This window comes from Bubalus kerabau, chromosome 1 (assembly GCF_029407905.1).
Source record: "Bubalus kerabau isolate K-KA32 ecotype Philippines breed swamp buffalo chromosome 1, PCC_UOA_SB_1v2, whole genome shotgun sequence".
In the NCBI taxonomy this organism is placed as follows: Eukaryota; Metazoa; Chordata; class Mammalia; order Artiodactyla; family Bovidae; genus Bubalus; species Bubalus kerabau.
The window spans coordinates 234,857,822-234,873,809 of NC_073624.1; the positions used below are offsets into that span (position 1 = coordinate 234,857,822).

The 15,988-nt window shown below is 45.1% G+C and overlaps 1 long non-coding RNA gene across 3 annotated transcripts; it reads right to left on the bottom strand.

Moving 5' to 3' along the window:
• Positions 1-4,740: 4,740 nt before the first annotated feature.
• On the bottom strand, positions 4,741-15,718 carry LOC129636329 (uncharacterized). Of its 3 annotated transcripts, XR_008706884.1 has the most exons (5): positions 15,594-15,675; positions 10,571-10,680; positions 10,201-10,276; positions 5,910-6,083; positions 4,741-5,506 (listed from the first exon to the last, which is right to left on the bottom strand). It is a non-coding gene; the product is annotated as an uncharacterized LOC129636329 (long non-coding RNA). The 3 variants fall into 3 exon arrangements; XR_008706885.1 differs by lacking the exon at positions 10,201-10,276 and having other exon boundaries at positions 4,743-5,506; XR_008706881.1 differs by lacking the exons at positions 10,201-10,276; positions 10,571-10,680 and having other exon boundaries at positions 4,748-5,506; positions 15,594-15,718.
• Between the last annotated feature and the right edge of the window lie 270 nt (positions 15,719-15,988).

Consider the following 15,988-nt stretch of genomic DNA (forward strand, 5'->3'; position numbering starts at 1 on the left):
GTATTATGAATATTAGAAATGTGTTTTTCCTGTACCTATTGCTCTTCAAGATCCTTTCTAGCCCTATGTTTGGAGTCCCCAGGCTTAGATCTATTCGTGTGTTTGGTGGGCATAATGTTCATCCCATAAGCAATTCTCTTAATTCCAAAGGGGAAGGAATTTTAATTATCTTCTGAAACTATAGACTTTGTCTCCAGCAATGTATGTGATATATATTTAAATAATCTGTAAGACTCTCAGAGATCCTTAGAGATGAAAATGTCTGGGTACAAGGTGTTAATTATATAATTGTAATCATTCTTTTGAGATAAATCATATTTGGCCACCTTTCCTGTCCACACAGTACCCTCCCCTCTGGTTGAAGTTGGTCCCAGGAATTGAGCGTGTATTTTGATTGGTCGTAGTGGGCAGCGGAGTCAGTTTATAGGTGAAGAAGGGGAATGTCCTGGGTACGATACCAGAGTTCCAGACCAGAGTCTGGCTCATTCATTACTCTGTCTGGACTCAGCTGGAATGTTACATGCTTAGGATTTCTGTAGGGAGCTTGACCTTTGCTTTATCTTTGAAAGAAATATCCTATAACGATTGGGAAAGGTATTGTTTAAACAATTTAAGTAACACAGAAATTATATGTTTGTGGCTGACAAAGGCACTTATAAACTGGACGACAGATAAGCACATCCTGCGGGCCTAGCAGAACAGTCAGGCTGTCAATAACACAGGCTTTGAAATCAGACTGCTGTGAGTCGGAGTGTAGCTCCAACATTTATAAATGAATTTGCACCAGCCACTTAGCCTCTGTTTTCTCATATGTAGAATGGGCTCCATAATAATACCTACTTCAGAGGGTTATTCGGAGAAGGCAATGGCAACCCACTCCAGTACTCTTGCCTGGAGATCCCGTGGATGGAGGAGCCTGGAGGGCTGCAGTCCATGGGGTCGCTGAGGGTCAGACACGACTGAGTGACTTCACTTTTCACTTTCCTGCATTGGAGAAGGAAATGGCAATCCACTCCAGTGTTCTTGCCTGGAGAATCCTAGGGACGGGGGAGCCTGGTGGGCTGCCGTCTGTGGGGTCACACAGAGTCAGACACGACTGAAGTGACTTAGCAGCAGAGGGTTATTGTATGACATAACTCATAAAAAGCAGAAGTGTCTGGCACGGATTAAGCCTGCCCTATACAGGAAGTATTACTATTAATATTATGTTTTAAATTAGGACTTCTTTGGCTATCCAGTGGTTAAGACTCTGGCACTTCCAATGCAGAGGGTGTAGGCTTGATTCCTGGTCGGGTAACTAAGATCCCACATGTGGCATGGTGCAGCAAAAAAAAAAAAAAATTATTAGCAGTGATTTCTAATTAAATATGAAATAAAACTCAAAAATGCAAATTTAGCTTCTATAAGCTTTGTAGACATCAAGACAGGGGCTGGAATGGGGTGGAGTTTTTTTATTGTTGTTTTAATACTAACAGAATGCTCATTAAAGAAAAGTTAGAAAATTATATGGTTGGCCAATTATACAGGTTGGCCAAAAGAACAAATCAGTACTCAGAAATACCCATGATAAATACCCTGTTTATCTTTTGGTGTATATCCTCATGATGGTGATACACATATATTAGAACAAAAAGGACACTTGGCACAGGCAACGTCACACTGAGCAAGCTGTTTAGAGCCAGCTGTTTTTCAGTGAGTAAAGGGAGGTCTATGGGCAAATGTACTGGGTTTTTGTTTGTCTGTTTTTTTTTTTTTTTTTTTCTTACTGCTTAAAAGGCACCTAACATAACATTTTCCACTTCAAAATTATACAGCTCAATAGTGTTAAGTGTATTTACATTGTTGTAAAACAGATCTCTGGAGCTTTTCATCTTGCAAATCTACCCACTAAACAGCTCCCCTTACCCCTTCCCCCAGCCCCTGGCAACACCATTCTGTCTTGTTTCTGGGGTTTGACTGTTTCAGCTGCCCCACATAAGTGGAATCATAGCATATCTGTTGTTTTCTGACTGGCTTATTTCATCTAGCATAAAGTCCTCAAGTTGCATTCATGTTGTAGCATGTGGCAGAGTTCCCTTCCATTTTAAGGCTTGATAATATTCCACTGTATGTTTGTATGAACCGTATTTGTTTATCCTTTTCTTCACTGATTGATTTTGGGGTTGTTTCTACCTCTTGGCTATTAATAACGCTGCTATGAATATGGGTATGGATATAGCTCTTCAAGACCCTGCTTTCCATTGCTTTGGATATATACCCAAAAGTGGAATTGCTGGATCATATAATAGATATATTTTTAATTTTTTGAAGAAGCTACATACTGTTTTCCATAGTATAATAGCTGCACTACTTTCCATTCTCATCCACAGTGTACAAGGGTTCTGATTTCTCCACATCCACTCCAACATTTATTTTCTTTTTCTTTTTCAATAGTAGCTATCCTAAAGGGTACAAGGTGAACATATGTATTATTTTAATACAATTTTAGGCAGAATGTTTAAAATTCTCAAAAGAGCAAATTTTGATACCGAGAAATGTGGAATCTTCATTTTTATGTATAAATGACTAACAACCTTTCTGAAACTTATAGACTCTTATCAGACATACTCTGCTTTGTGGATGGGCTTCCCATCACTCCAAATTTTAGGATGTTTACTTATCAAAGGACAATTACTAGCTCTGTAATGTTGCAGCAGGTCAGCCCTTGGTACTTGTATTCTTCTTCTCAAAAACCAAGCTACTTCCCACTGTCTGTCTCTTTGATCTCCTCCAAGCCTTTAATCTCCTCCTCCTTTTCTGGTTCCCACCCCTGCCCTCTCCTCTTAAATGAGGTGTTCTCCATTGTTCCAACTTCCCAACCTGTTTCAACCCCTTCCCCTCAGCCCTTCCCAGCCAGGCCCTGAAATATCCCCTGCTTCACTCTCACGCTGGTGGGTCCTGGGAACCCTCAGGTCCTTGTCTCTGGCTTTCGACCCTTGGTTAACCTGCTCCAGGAAGCTGCTCAGAGGGGGTCTGTGTGTGTGTGTGTGTGTGTATGTGTATCTAAGGTGAGATACCACAAGCTGCCATTCCCTTGGCAGATGTGGTTCCCACATACGCGTCTCACCACATTGAATGTCACCCTATTGTAGAGACACATTCTTTTTTTTCTCACATCCTGACCCCTACATGCCAGCTAGCATCTAACCTGAACCCTCTGAACAGTCGGTTGTTAAAATGCCCAAAGAAACCGTGCTGACTCCTATGTGCTATTAATACCTTCCTGGGAAAGACTAGAGATCTCTTCAAGAAAATTAGAGATACCAAGGGGATATTTCATGCAAAGATGGGCTCGATAAAGGACAGAAATAGTATGGACCTAACAGAAGCAGAAGATATTAAGAAGAGGTGGCAAGAATACACAGAAGAACTGTACAAAAAAGATCTTCATGACTCAGATAATCACAATGGTGTGATCATTCATCTAGAGCCAGACATCCTGGAATGTGAATTCAAGTGGGCCTTAGAAAGCATCACTATGAACAAAGCTAGTGGAGGTGATGGAATTCCAGTTGAACTATTTCAAATCCTGAAAGATGATGCTGTGAAAGTGCTACACTCAATATGCCAATAAATTTGGAAAACTCAGCAGTGGCCACAGGACTGGAAAAGGTCAGTATTCATTCCAATCCCAAAGAAAGGCAATGCCAAAGAATGTTCAAACTACCGCACAATTGCACTCATCTCCCACGCTAGTAAAGTAATGCTCAAAATTCTCCAAGCCAGGCTTCAGCAATACGTGAACCATGAACTTGCAGATGTTCAAGCTGGTTTTAGAAAAGGCAGAGGAACCAGAGATCAAATTGCCAACATCTGCTGGATCATGGAAAAAGCAAGAGAGTTCCAAAAAGCATCTACTTCTGCTTTATTGACTATGCCAAAGCCTTTGACTGTGTGGATCACAAGAAACTGTGGAAAATTCTGAAAGAGATGGGAATACCAGACCACCTGACCTGCCTCTTGAGAAATCTGTATGCAGGTCAGGAAGCAACAGTTAGAACTGGACATGGAACAGACTGGTTCCAGATAGGAAGGGAGTATGTCAAGGCTGTATATTGTCACCCTGCTTATTTAACTTATATGCAGAGTACATCATGAGAAACACTGGGCTGGAAGAAACTCAAGCTGGAATCAAGATTGCTGGGAGAAATATCAATAACCTGAGATATGCAGATGACACCACCCTTATGGCAGAAAGTGAAGAGGAACTCAAAAGCCTCTTGATGAAAGTGAAAGAGGAGAGTGAAAAAGTTGGCTTAAAGCTCAACATTCAGAAAACGAAGATCATGGCATCTGGTCCCATCACTTCATGGGAAACAGATGGGGAAACAGTGGAAACAGTGTCAGACTTTATTTTTTTGGGCTCCAAAATCACTGCAGATGGTGACTGCAGCCATGAAATTAAAAGACGCTTACTCCTTGGAAGGAAAGTTATGACCAACCTAGATAGCATATTCAAAAGCAGAGACATTACTTTGCCAACAAAGGTTCGTCTAGTCAAGGCTCTGGTTTTTCCTGTGGTCATGTATGGATGTGAGAGTTGGACTGTGAAGAAGGCTGAGCACGGAAGAATTGATGCTTTTGAACTGTGGTGTTGGAGAAGACTCTTGAGAGTCCCTTGGACTGCAAGGAGATCCAACCAGTCCATTCTGAAGGAGATCAGCCCTGGAATTTCTTTCGAGGGAATGATTCTGAAGCTGAAACTCCAGTACTTTGGCCACGTCATGCGAAGAGTTGACTCATTGGAAAAGACTCTGATGCTGGGAGGGATCGGGGGCAGGAGGAGAAGGGGATGACAGAGGATGAGATGGCTGGATGGCATCACTGACTTGATGGACGTGAGTCTGAGTGAACTCCGGGAGTTGGTGATGGACAGGGAGGCCTGGTGTGCTGCGATTCATGGGGTTGTGAAGAATCAGACATGACTGAGCAACTGGACTGAACTGAAGGCTTTTCTTGAGCCCGTTATATTATATATTATTTTTGCCATAAATGCTGATGAAATGGGACCCTGCCATACAATTTTCTTTCTTTTTTTAATTGTGTTAAATTTACAATACGCTGTACAGATTTTTTCTTTTCTTTTTACTGTTCAGATTTTAAACGTATGATTCAATGGCTTTGAGAAACATGAACCCCTGTGAATTACAAGATTCTGATACACAGTCAGCTAATTTAGAGAAATTGCAGGGGTCCACAGAACTGTTGGAAAGAGCGTAGAGTTTGGAGTCAAGAGACCTGGTTTCAAGCCTTTGGCATTAACCAGCTGTGTGACTTTGGGCTGCTGTCCTCGCCTCTCTAGGCCTGGCTTCTCTCCCGTACAACGAGGAGGCTGTCTCTCGGTCCACATGACACAGCAGGTATTGGTCAAAGGTCACAGAAGACTCCTGAGAGTATGCAGAGCTACTGTTTCCTGCTGTTATTTGCAAAGTGAATGCACCTCACCTGGATCCTGCCAGTCAAATTGCTGAAGAAGAGAAAGTGAAGAAATAATAATTATATAATAACAAAAAACAAAGATGGCAGAAATCAGCCAAGCCAATCTCTGCATCTTGTAGGAATGTACCAAGTGCTTGTAAGTAAACCCTTCTCAAATTTGTTTGCTCTGGTACATTAATAAAAGAAGATTCTGAGGGGATTAGTGTCAAATTCACAACAAGTACCCAAAACACACTGTTTGCCAGATAGGCTGAGTTTAGCTCTTTTGAAGCTACGTGCCTTGCTGAAAAAGGAAAGGGCTTCTGACAACTTAAGAGAAGTGCTGTCACTTTTAGATAGCACGTGTCACTTTTCAAAACCTTCTTGTCTATTTCTCATTTGTTCTATATGGGTTCTGTGACAAGAAAGCAGGACAGAGACTATTCCCTCACCTTTCTTCAGATGAGGATCCCGAGGCCCGGAAGGCTGACGTGAAATGTTCTCATAGCCACCAGCAAACACACCCCTCTGATTTCTCAGCCTGTGTCTTTGGGCTGTGCCCCACCGTCTCTTCTGCAGACAAATCAACCAGCCCAGAGAACAGAGTCCAAGAAGAACTAAAAACTCTAATAACAACAAGAAGAACATTCATAGGTGGCAGTTAACAGTTACAGACAATTTATTGCCTTCCCATTAGATATTAACACTTGTGATTTTCCCAACAGCCCATTGAGGGTTCTCTCTGTTTAACAGAAGAGGAGGTGGATGCACCGAGAGGGCTCCTGGTTTGCTCGGGCTCACAAAGCAAGGAGGTTGTGGAGCTGAGACTCTGCCCAGGCTTCCTGGCTCAGAGCCCTAGCCCTTGGCACCTGTGCTATATTGCCTCCTGTTTCACTGTGCTGCTGAGGAAAAAGCTTTCTAAACAGAGCTGTTCATTGACAAGATGCACAGCTCTGAGAGCAGTGAGGCCCCTATTCTGGGCACTTCCAGTGGAATCAAGGTGATGGTGATCATTACTGAGCAGTGTTTACGGCAGGTAGGGTTGAGGCAGAGGACTGGTGGGTTGTCCTGGAAGGTCCCTTCCTACCAGAGAGTGTAGGATTTGATGAAATCTCTCACAGATCCCAGTCTTTCAGTTCATGACATTGACAAGTCCTCCTGGCTCTCGAGCTCTTGGATTGAACATCCTCTCCCAGCCTGTCCTGCCTGCCAACCATCCCCTCCTCGTGGGCACTGGGATCAGTGAGCTGTGAGAACAGGTGGCTATGCGTGGATCATCCTGGAAATTTGACAGCATGGTCTTCAGCTGAGGGACTAGGGAGGAGGGACAGCAGAACAGTAAATTATAGGGTGTCCACCGCCTGATTAAATCAGTGCCTGTGTCTAGCACTATGGAGATGCTGCATGCCAGGCTCCCTCCTGGGCCCAAGGCCCAGATGTCAGTCACAGAACCACAGTCAGAGTGCCAAGCGCTCTCTGCAGTCCCTCATCCAGCCCCTGCATTTCACATGTGGGGATACTGAAGCCCAGAGAGGGGAAGCAACTTGCCAGAGACCACACAGCATTCCTTCAACAAAATACTAAGGGTCTACTATGCCACAGACTGTGCTTGGGAACACTAAGGATGAACAAAATAGCCACCAGCTCCAGGCTCACAGAGTTTACACATTAGTGGAGGAAATGGGAAAAAGCAGGTACACACGTAAAATCAGAGATTGTGATCTGTGTCATGAAGAACATGAAGTACTGCAGCCAAGCTGATCAAAGGCAGTCTCTCTGGGAGAGGGCCATTTCAGCTGAGGCTTGAAGCGTAAGCGCATGCTGTTTGTGTGTCTGTGCGGCGGGGATGTGTTCCCAGCAGTGCCCCCAGGCAGGGATGAGCTCCCCGTGTTGGAGGTGCTGGCACAGGGCAAGGGCAGGGGAGAGGAGCAGAAAGGGGAAGTCTGAGGTGGATGGAGTCTGGAGCACATGGTGTCTTGTGGGCCGAGATGAGAGGCCAGGAGTTCGTTTTCATCGCACTATGAAGCCATGGGAGAGCTTATGCATGACACGCTATAACATTTCCTGCTTTTCCCAATGCGGGGGCTCCCTGGGAGCCCTATCACCCTGGAGGCTTGCAGAAAACCCACCAGGCAATGCTATCAGTGCAAAGTGAACCTGGCTATTCCTTGTCTTTAGTGATCACTACACATTCTATCTGCATTAGGTAATTAGGAAGTAAGTGAAGTGAAGGAAGGAAGTGAAAGTCGCTCAGTCGTGTCTGACTCTTTGCAACCCCATGGACTGTAGTCCATGGAATTCTCCAGGCCAGAATACTGGAGTGGGTATTCTTTCCCTTCTCCAGGGGATCTTCCCAGCCCAGGGATCGAACCCAAGTCTCCTGCATTGGAGGCGGATTCTTTACCAGCTGAGCCACAAGGGAAGCCCAGGTAATTAGGCCACTCACGTTATTTGCAGTTCCCTGTTTTGTTCGTGTGTCACAGATCCAGCGAGTCAGGTGCTACGGGACGTGGTGAGGATCGGCAGACCTCTCTGATGCAGTGAATGTCACTGGGACAGGAAGTTGGGCAGCTTTACTAGTTTACCACAGCCTTTCCCCACCTCATTCCTACAGCTAGCACTCATCTTCTTTGCCATAGAGGTGTGAAATGTTAGAAATTGCTATCAAGACTGCTCAGATGTAAAGAGATTTAGTTCCAGATGGCCATGGTTAGACAGGCAGAGTTCATACTTTGGTGATCACACCTCCTTCCTGTTGCCTTGTGCAGTGTGGAGTCTTTAGGGATGATGACACAGATCAGTAATCCAATCAACAGATGTTGACAGTGTGACCTCCTGAGTCACATGACCTCGTCTGAGATAAAAGGGCACTCATTTCTTCACTCTTCTCAACCAAGGAAAAGGCCTGAGGAAGTCTTGGCAGGAAAACTCATAAACCTCCCTGAAGGTCACAAAATGCCAAATTAATCTGCCTTACCCGCTACCCTCCCTTTTAATCTAGATATTTCCCACATTTCAATTTTAAGTCCTAACTCAAGTACAGCCACCTCCAAGAAGTCTTCCCTGACCACCTTTTCCCTGTGCCTCTGGTCTGTGCTCTTCTCTTCCTCCCCTTGGACTCTTAAACGTGTCTTCACCACGTGCTTAGTGACTGGTGTGGTATCAGCCTGTGTAGGGATCTAAATGCAGGTCATTGGCTGGGAGGAGCAAGCACCAGAGAAGGCTAGGGCCTGAGGCCCACTAGTATGTGTTGGGCCCATCTAATCACAGTTCAACTCAATTAAAAAAAAAAGTACTGTGGAGGCCAAAAAAAACCATGTCTGTGGGCTGAAATTGGCCAGAGGGCTAGCAGCTTCCAGCAGCTAGAATATTATCTGGAGGAGAAGGCATTGCATTTAGAATCTTTAGAAGTCCTGGAGCTGCCCCCAACTAGCAGCCTGAGTCCAGATAAATACCTAATCTTCAGTTTCCTTATCTATACATTAGGGTAACACTGTCTCTGCTTTCTTCATGAGATTTGAAGAATGGTTGCCTTGACTCTATGCCAGTGACCACCATCCTTTTTACAATAATAGTAGACATTTATTCAGCAGTTACATTTGTCAGGTACTGTTCTAAGCACAAGTGTTAACTCACTTAGTCCCCACAGTAACCCTAAGAGGGGGGTGCTGTTATCTCTATTTTACAGATGAGAAAACTGAGGCAAAAACAGGTGAAAGAACATGCAGGTGGGTGCAGAGCTGGGACTATAACACCCTTACACAAATACTGGTTCATTTAATGTTCTCTGAATTTTATGAGGCAAGTATTTCACTTTTCACCATTCTATAGCTGGAGACACTGAAGCTCAGAGAAGTGAAGTAACTTGCCTGGTATCGCACAGCTTGAAAGTGGGCAAACCTGAGCCTGAATGCAACTCTGACCCTTCTGTGCCAGAGGTGAAGGACAGGCAAGTGATCTGTGAAGAGAGCAGTGTGCTGATGTAGTGTTCTGCCCCAGGACAGAAAACATGTATTGCCCTTTCTTGTTTTGACTCCAGTCCCTAGCTCAGGGCCCTTCTGTCCTGGATCATGCTGTCAGAAAAATTGCTTTCTGCCTTCACTGTGACTGCTGGTTTCCACTTGTCCCCATGAACTTGGATGTTTCTTGACCCTGGAGTATTTAAACATAGTTACCTTCCTTTGGCTATGGGAGTTTTGCATTTTTGACATGTGCCATCTCTCTTTCCTGTGGTGTGGTGCATGAGAATGGGATGGGAGAGACTGAAGTTCTGATGTTTATTCTGCTGTCCCAGCATCCTGGAGCAAGTCATTGAACTTCTGTGGAGCTCAGGGGACAATCACATCTGTCCTCTCTCCACGAAAGCCCTTTCAGAAACGCAGTGTGGTACAAATAAGACGGTGGACTGCTGAGAGGTAAGGCATACCAAAGGTGCTCAATAGATGACCCTCACTGACTGTGTGAAGGGGATTTGCAATGATGTGCAGACAATGCTGATAATACAGTGTTAAAAAAAAATAAAGCTGTGGAATGTGCAGTATAGTCTCAGCTATGTAAAAATACAGGAGAAGGCAATGGCACCCCACTCCAGTACTCTTGCCTGGAAAATCCCATGGACGGAGGAGCCTGGAAGGCTGCAGTCCATGGGGTTGCTGAGGGTCAGACACGACTGAGTGACTTCACTTTCACTTTTCACTTTCATGCATTGGAGAAGGAAATGGCAACCCACTCCAGTGTTGTTACCTGGAGAATCCCAGGGATGGGGAAGCCCGGTGGGCTGCCGTCTGTGGGGTCGCACAGTTGGACATGACTGAAGTGACTTAGCAGCAGCAGCATGTAAAATACAAACAGAAAAGAGACTAGAAGAAATATACCAGCTTGCCTGTGATTGCCTCTGGATTATGCGCTTATATGTGGGCTCTGCTTTGCTAGACTTAAATTTTTTTTCTATTTGCAAAAGTTAGCCCATTTTGTATTATATTTTATCATTTAAAAGTATATATGTAATTTATATGTTTTATAAATAATCAATTTATTATATACACTATAAAGTATATATACTAAATAATTTATATATATACTTATGTATAAATAAATATATAAAATTTAGTACCTGGCCCTTGACAATGTTGCTCTAGTTACCAGAACATTGAAGTGATAAGGTGTGATCTTGCATCCATTCATTCATTCATTCCCTTGTCCAGAAAACACACGGAGGGCTTGCTGTGTAAAGGCAGCAGTGATGATTACTATAAACAACACTAAGAAGAATGGGGTATAATCCTTGCCCTCAAGAAATATATTATAATCTAGATAGAGGATAAGGCATATTGATCACTAGCCATAATTGAAGATAGAAAGTACTAAATATTTTACAGAAATTGTCACTAGGTGTTAACAGTGGGGGAGAAATCTATTCTAGCTATGGAGATTAAATTTTTGTAAAGAAGTTGTCATTTTGTGCTGAGCCTTGAAGGACCAGTAGAACTCTGGGTATGTGGAAATGGAAAGGCATCATTGGCAGTAATAAAAATAGTGAAAGGTAATATTTACTTAGCACATACTATGTGCCAGGCATTGTACTTTTAAACTACACACATTCTCCCATTTAAGACTCACAGAAGTTCTATGAAGAAAGTAGTATTATCATCTCCAATTGACAGATGGGGAGACTGAGGCTTAGAGAGATGAAAGTTATTCTCCTGAAGTCATGAGATGGTCAAGCTGGGATTCACACTCAGGACCTCACTGTGAACAGCTTTGTCACAGAGAAGGTACATGAATTGAGGCAGGAAAGCATGGGGCCCACAGGGAATTAGATAGCTTTTTGAAGACATGGATCTTGTGTGTCTTGCTCACCTTTCCGTGTCCAGGGTCTGGACAGTAATTGGCACACTGCAGATGGCTTAGTAAATATTGGTTGAATGAAAGGATAAAAGAAAGTGAGTAGTCGACTGCTGGTGGCATGTAGGCTGTGTGGCTGAAAGCGGTAGGACAGGCAGGCATGTGCACGCCAAGATTTTAAGCAGAGGCAGGGCCCATCGATCAGGGAACCAGAGAATTGGCTCAGGCAGCATGGCAGGCTCCATGGCAGGGAGGAGAACAGTTAGTTGGTGGGGAAGCCCCGCAGGAGACCACTTGAGAAAGTTCAGGAACACCAGGGAGAGGAGTGGGAATGGAGGAAGAAGCTGTGTAGGTAGGATAGATTAGAAAGAGGCCATGGGATGCTGCCTATCTCTTAGCTCAGAGTGGGGAATGCATTAAAAGAAAGACCTTTACAAATCTATTCTCCATCTTTTACTAACCTCATTGGGTGGCCTGGGCAGCCTCTGAGCCTACTTCCTCATCTGTAAAATGGGGGTGATCATACTTACAGAATCCCTGAGGGTTAGCCATGTTATTATGGGAACAGTCGGACTTCCCAGGTGACTCAGTGGCAGAGAATCTGCCTGCAATGCAGGAGATGCAGGTTTGATCCCTAGGTCGGGAAGATCCCTTGGAGGAGGAAATGGGAACCCACTCCAGTATTCTTGCCTGGAGAATTCCATGGTCAGAGGAGCCTGCTGGGCTACAGTCCATGGGGTTGCAAAGAATCAGACACGACTGAGAGACTGAATACGCAGGCATGGGAACAGGGAACAGTCAGTACTTCTGACTTCTCCTTATCCCCCTTACATTGTAACTATTGCTGTTTCCATCTAGTTGACAAGAGGAAATCTAGGCTGAGCCTCCTCTCATGAACTGAAGTAAACTTCTTGGCATATGCCAGAAGGTCCAAGAGTCTTCAGGTTTGGGAAAAAATTCCGTAGCTAATACTGTCTGGCCAATGCCCCTCCCTTGCTAACTCCACCTACTCTTCCATGTTGGTATGAAGAGGCCTCAAGCCTAGGAGTCCCTGGTATCAGAAGAAGATAAGTGATAAAGCCCAAGTTCTTTCAGAAACAAAAGGCCCTCTGGAAAATCAAACTCAAAGAGGAATAAAGTGGAATATCCAAGCCCAGATAAAGGAACCACCTGTCTTTTACCTATGTTCCCCTCCAAAAAATAGTTTCAGGGAACTTGTATCTTTCTTCCTACCCATGAGCCTGATGCAGGTATTATGCTTCCCATTTTGTGAACAGAGAAATGGAAGCCCAGGAAGGCTCAGGAGGCTGCTCCAATTCATTCAGCAAAGCTGGGGATGGGCCCAGGTTATAAACCAAGTCTGCTGTCTCTAGTCCCTGCTTCAGCCTCCCGTCTCTTAGGAAGCTGTCAGCACCAGGAAGCAAACAAGCACATAATTATAAATAGGTATTTGGACCCACTTTATTATTTTAAATTTTTAAAGTTTGATTTTCTCTCTCTGTGTCTGTGCGTTTTAAGACTATGATGTGTTCAAACCATGGGCAAAGCACAAGTTAGTCTGATCCTTATTGCTTTCTGCCTAAAGCATATCTTGTTTAATTTCTTTTTTTTTTTTTTTTTTTGCCTGAGATCACTTATTGCTTAACTACTTGGTTCCTCCAATTAGAGTTTACCTTTTGGAGAGACAGGGTTCAGCTTTTTTTAGTATCTTCCCCAGTCCAATGTATTTGATGAGTGCTCCACAAATAGCCATCAATATGGCAATGGAGAGAAGAGAAGCAGCCTTACAGTGTAGTGCGGGGGATAAAAACAGGCCTGGGGAATTAGCTGCTGCCTGAGACCCTAAGCAGCCAGCTGACTTTCTTTTTCTGAACTTCAATTGCTTCCGTTTGTAAATGAAGATAGTAGCTTCATGACCTAGCCTGGTGCCTGGCACATAGTAGGAACACAGTAGGTATTTGTGGGAAAAGCTAGTATCTAACTCATTAGGTTATTGTGAGGATGAAATGAGATAAAGTATGTCAAGTATTAATATTTCTCATAGAACCTAGCATATAGTAGTTACTTAATAAAAGTAGCTACTCTGAACTATTTGATCAATAGTATTTAAAACTGAATACATGCATATAGAATGCCATAGTAGGTCAGGAATCTAAAAAAACACAAAAACTCCTGAATTCAAATTGCAATTCCATCATTTCCAATAGAAAAAGCTACTGCATTTAGAAGATTCAGGTATGAGACCTGACTCTGCCATGGACTAGCTGTGTGACTTTGGTTAAGTAACCTGACTTCTCTGAACTTCAGTTTCTTGAAAAACAAGGGAACTGACTAATCATTAAGATTCCTTTTTCCAATTTAATAGCCTCAGTGTAAGATGTGGTCTCATGCCAGTTACCTTGTCTTATCTTCCTTTTGTGGTCCCAGTTTGCTCATCTGGAAAATGGCCTATGGGTGTTAGGAGCCCCTCTCTGGGGCAGAGCAGGCCTAGGGGTGCAGATCTCAGTGCTGCTCCAGCCTCCACATAGGGCCTGGTGCTGCTTGTTCAGCTCAGACTGATGCTAGGTAACATGAACAAGTTACTTGTCCACACAGAGCCCTTCTCTCTTCACAAAGCATACCCTCTACCTCCAACTATAGGAATATAGAAAAGAATGACCAACAAGGACCATTATGTCCTCTTTTAAAAAGTTCAGAGAGTCTAATGTGAATCCTCTTCAGAAAATAAATATAATTAATTAAAAAATAAAAAATAGTGCATGCTAGTGACAGTGTACAATAATTTACTTTCTGATTAAGGGTATATATAATGTAACAACAAAGAATCTGTTTTAATTCATCAAGATCCCTTTAATCATTTAATCATTATCTTCTTTGTATCTCTTTTGAAGCACTGGCCTCAGTCTCTATAATTTACATAGCACTTTGACTGACGTTGTCTCACTTGTCTCCTCACAAAAGCTGAGAGGTTAGAAGCAAGTCAAGCATAATTTACCCCCATTTGTCTACCAGGGAAGAGGGGTCCAGTGAAGTGCTGAAAGCTGGCCAAGGTGTGGACACCACGTTATGGAAGAGTTGGGACCACACATCAGATTGCCTGGTTGTCCCCACCAGCACCTCTCCCCAGTGGTCCTGGTTACAGCCCTACAACTAGCCTCACCCCTTGGGGGCAGTTTCAAAAGGCTGATTTTCAATAAGCCTTCTCTGTCCAGCAGGTCATGTGTTCTAATTCTTTTGGAGATGGCTCACACTCTTGGCTGTTATGTCTTGAGCAGGTGATATCATAGCCAGCCAGAGGCCAGGACTCCTCCAAGTGAAGTGTGGGACCACAAGCACCAAAAGGGTTCTTGCTAGACACGCAGTTTCTTGGTCCAATCCCAGACATGCCTGATTCCAAATACTTTGGAATCTGCATTCAAGGTTTTCCCTCATCATACAAACTAAAGTAACTGATCTAGTGACCTATTAACATAGTAGTTACTGTCTTCATAGATATGAGACAAGCTCTTGTTCATAAGTTTGTTTTACTGTCTCTTTCTCCACCTTAGAATGCAAATTCCATGAGGTCCTTGTAAGCCTTTTTTCCAAGCTTTGTTCCTAGAAACCCCGCACAGTAAATATTTAATTGAATATGCACTAAAATTTGAAACCACTGTCTTCATTTTACAATAGGGAAACTGAGACCCAACTAATGCAGAGTTGGTAAGGGGCAGGACCAGGGTCAGGATAAAATCTCAGATCTCCAGAGTTCTAATTCGGCGTTGGTTCGTTTCCGCCCCAAGCAATTCTTATAAAAACTTAAGTCCATTTGAGGGGGTGGGGGGAGACATTTCTCGCCCATAAATACTCGGTTTCAGGGCTTGGCCGGGTTGGGGGCTGTTGGTAATTTCCTGCTCACTTCCTAGATGCCCGATGCCCCCAAGGGTTAAAGACCCGTCTTCTAGGCCAGGTGTCGAACTCAACTCGGGACAGTGACCCGGCCAGGGCTGCCTGGGAGGAGCCGTGCACAGTCCGCGGAGGTGAGGCCGGCTCACCCAAGGTCACCCAGGCGGGGCCTGGAGGGGCCAGGCCTATGGGACGCAAGTGAGGCGACAGCACCCCCACCCCATCATCCTGTAAGCTCAGGATGATATTAATGGTTCTTTCCCCAGATTCTGGAGCACCCAACCTAAAGAGCGCGAGCAGGCCCCGCCGGCCGCGTGGCGCGGTCCCATGTGCTCCACCTGCGGACGCTCTCACGCGCTGGCTCTTTAAGACACTTCCCCCCCTTTATACCACCCGGTCTCTCCTACCGGGCTCGCTGACCGGCCCCCCTTCCGAATTGCATCAGGCACGTGCTCGCCCCCGTCCGGTTTGAGTACCCCTCACCCACCAGCCCCGGAGGTGCGCCGAGGAATTGGAGGCCAGGGGCGGGGCCAGGGGCGGGGCCGCAAGGCCCTGCGCGCGCGCTCCCGCCGCCTTCGCCCGCCCGTCGCCCAGGGCCAGCCCCGGCGGGCGCGCCCCCGTCGCGCCGTCCCCTCCCCTTGCCCGCTGCGTCGCGAGGCGCGCGCCCGCCCGCCGCCTGCCGCGGATCGCGTGGTCAGCTCGGCTCGCCGCGCCTCTCCCCCGTCCGTCCATATTGCTGCAGCCCCCGTGCCGGGAAGCCCGGGCCACCCCGGGGGCGGGGGGGAGGGAGGGACGGGACGAG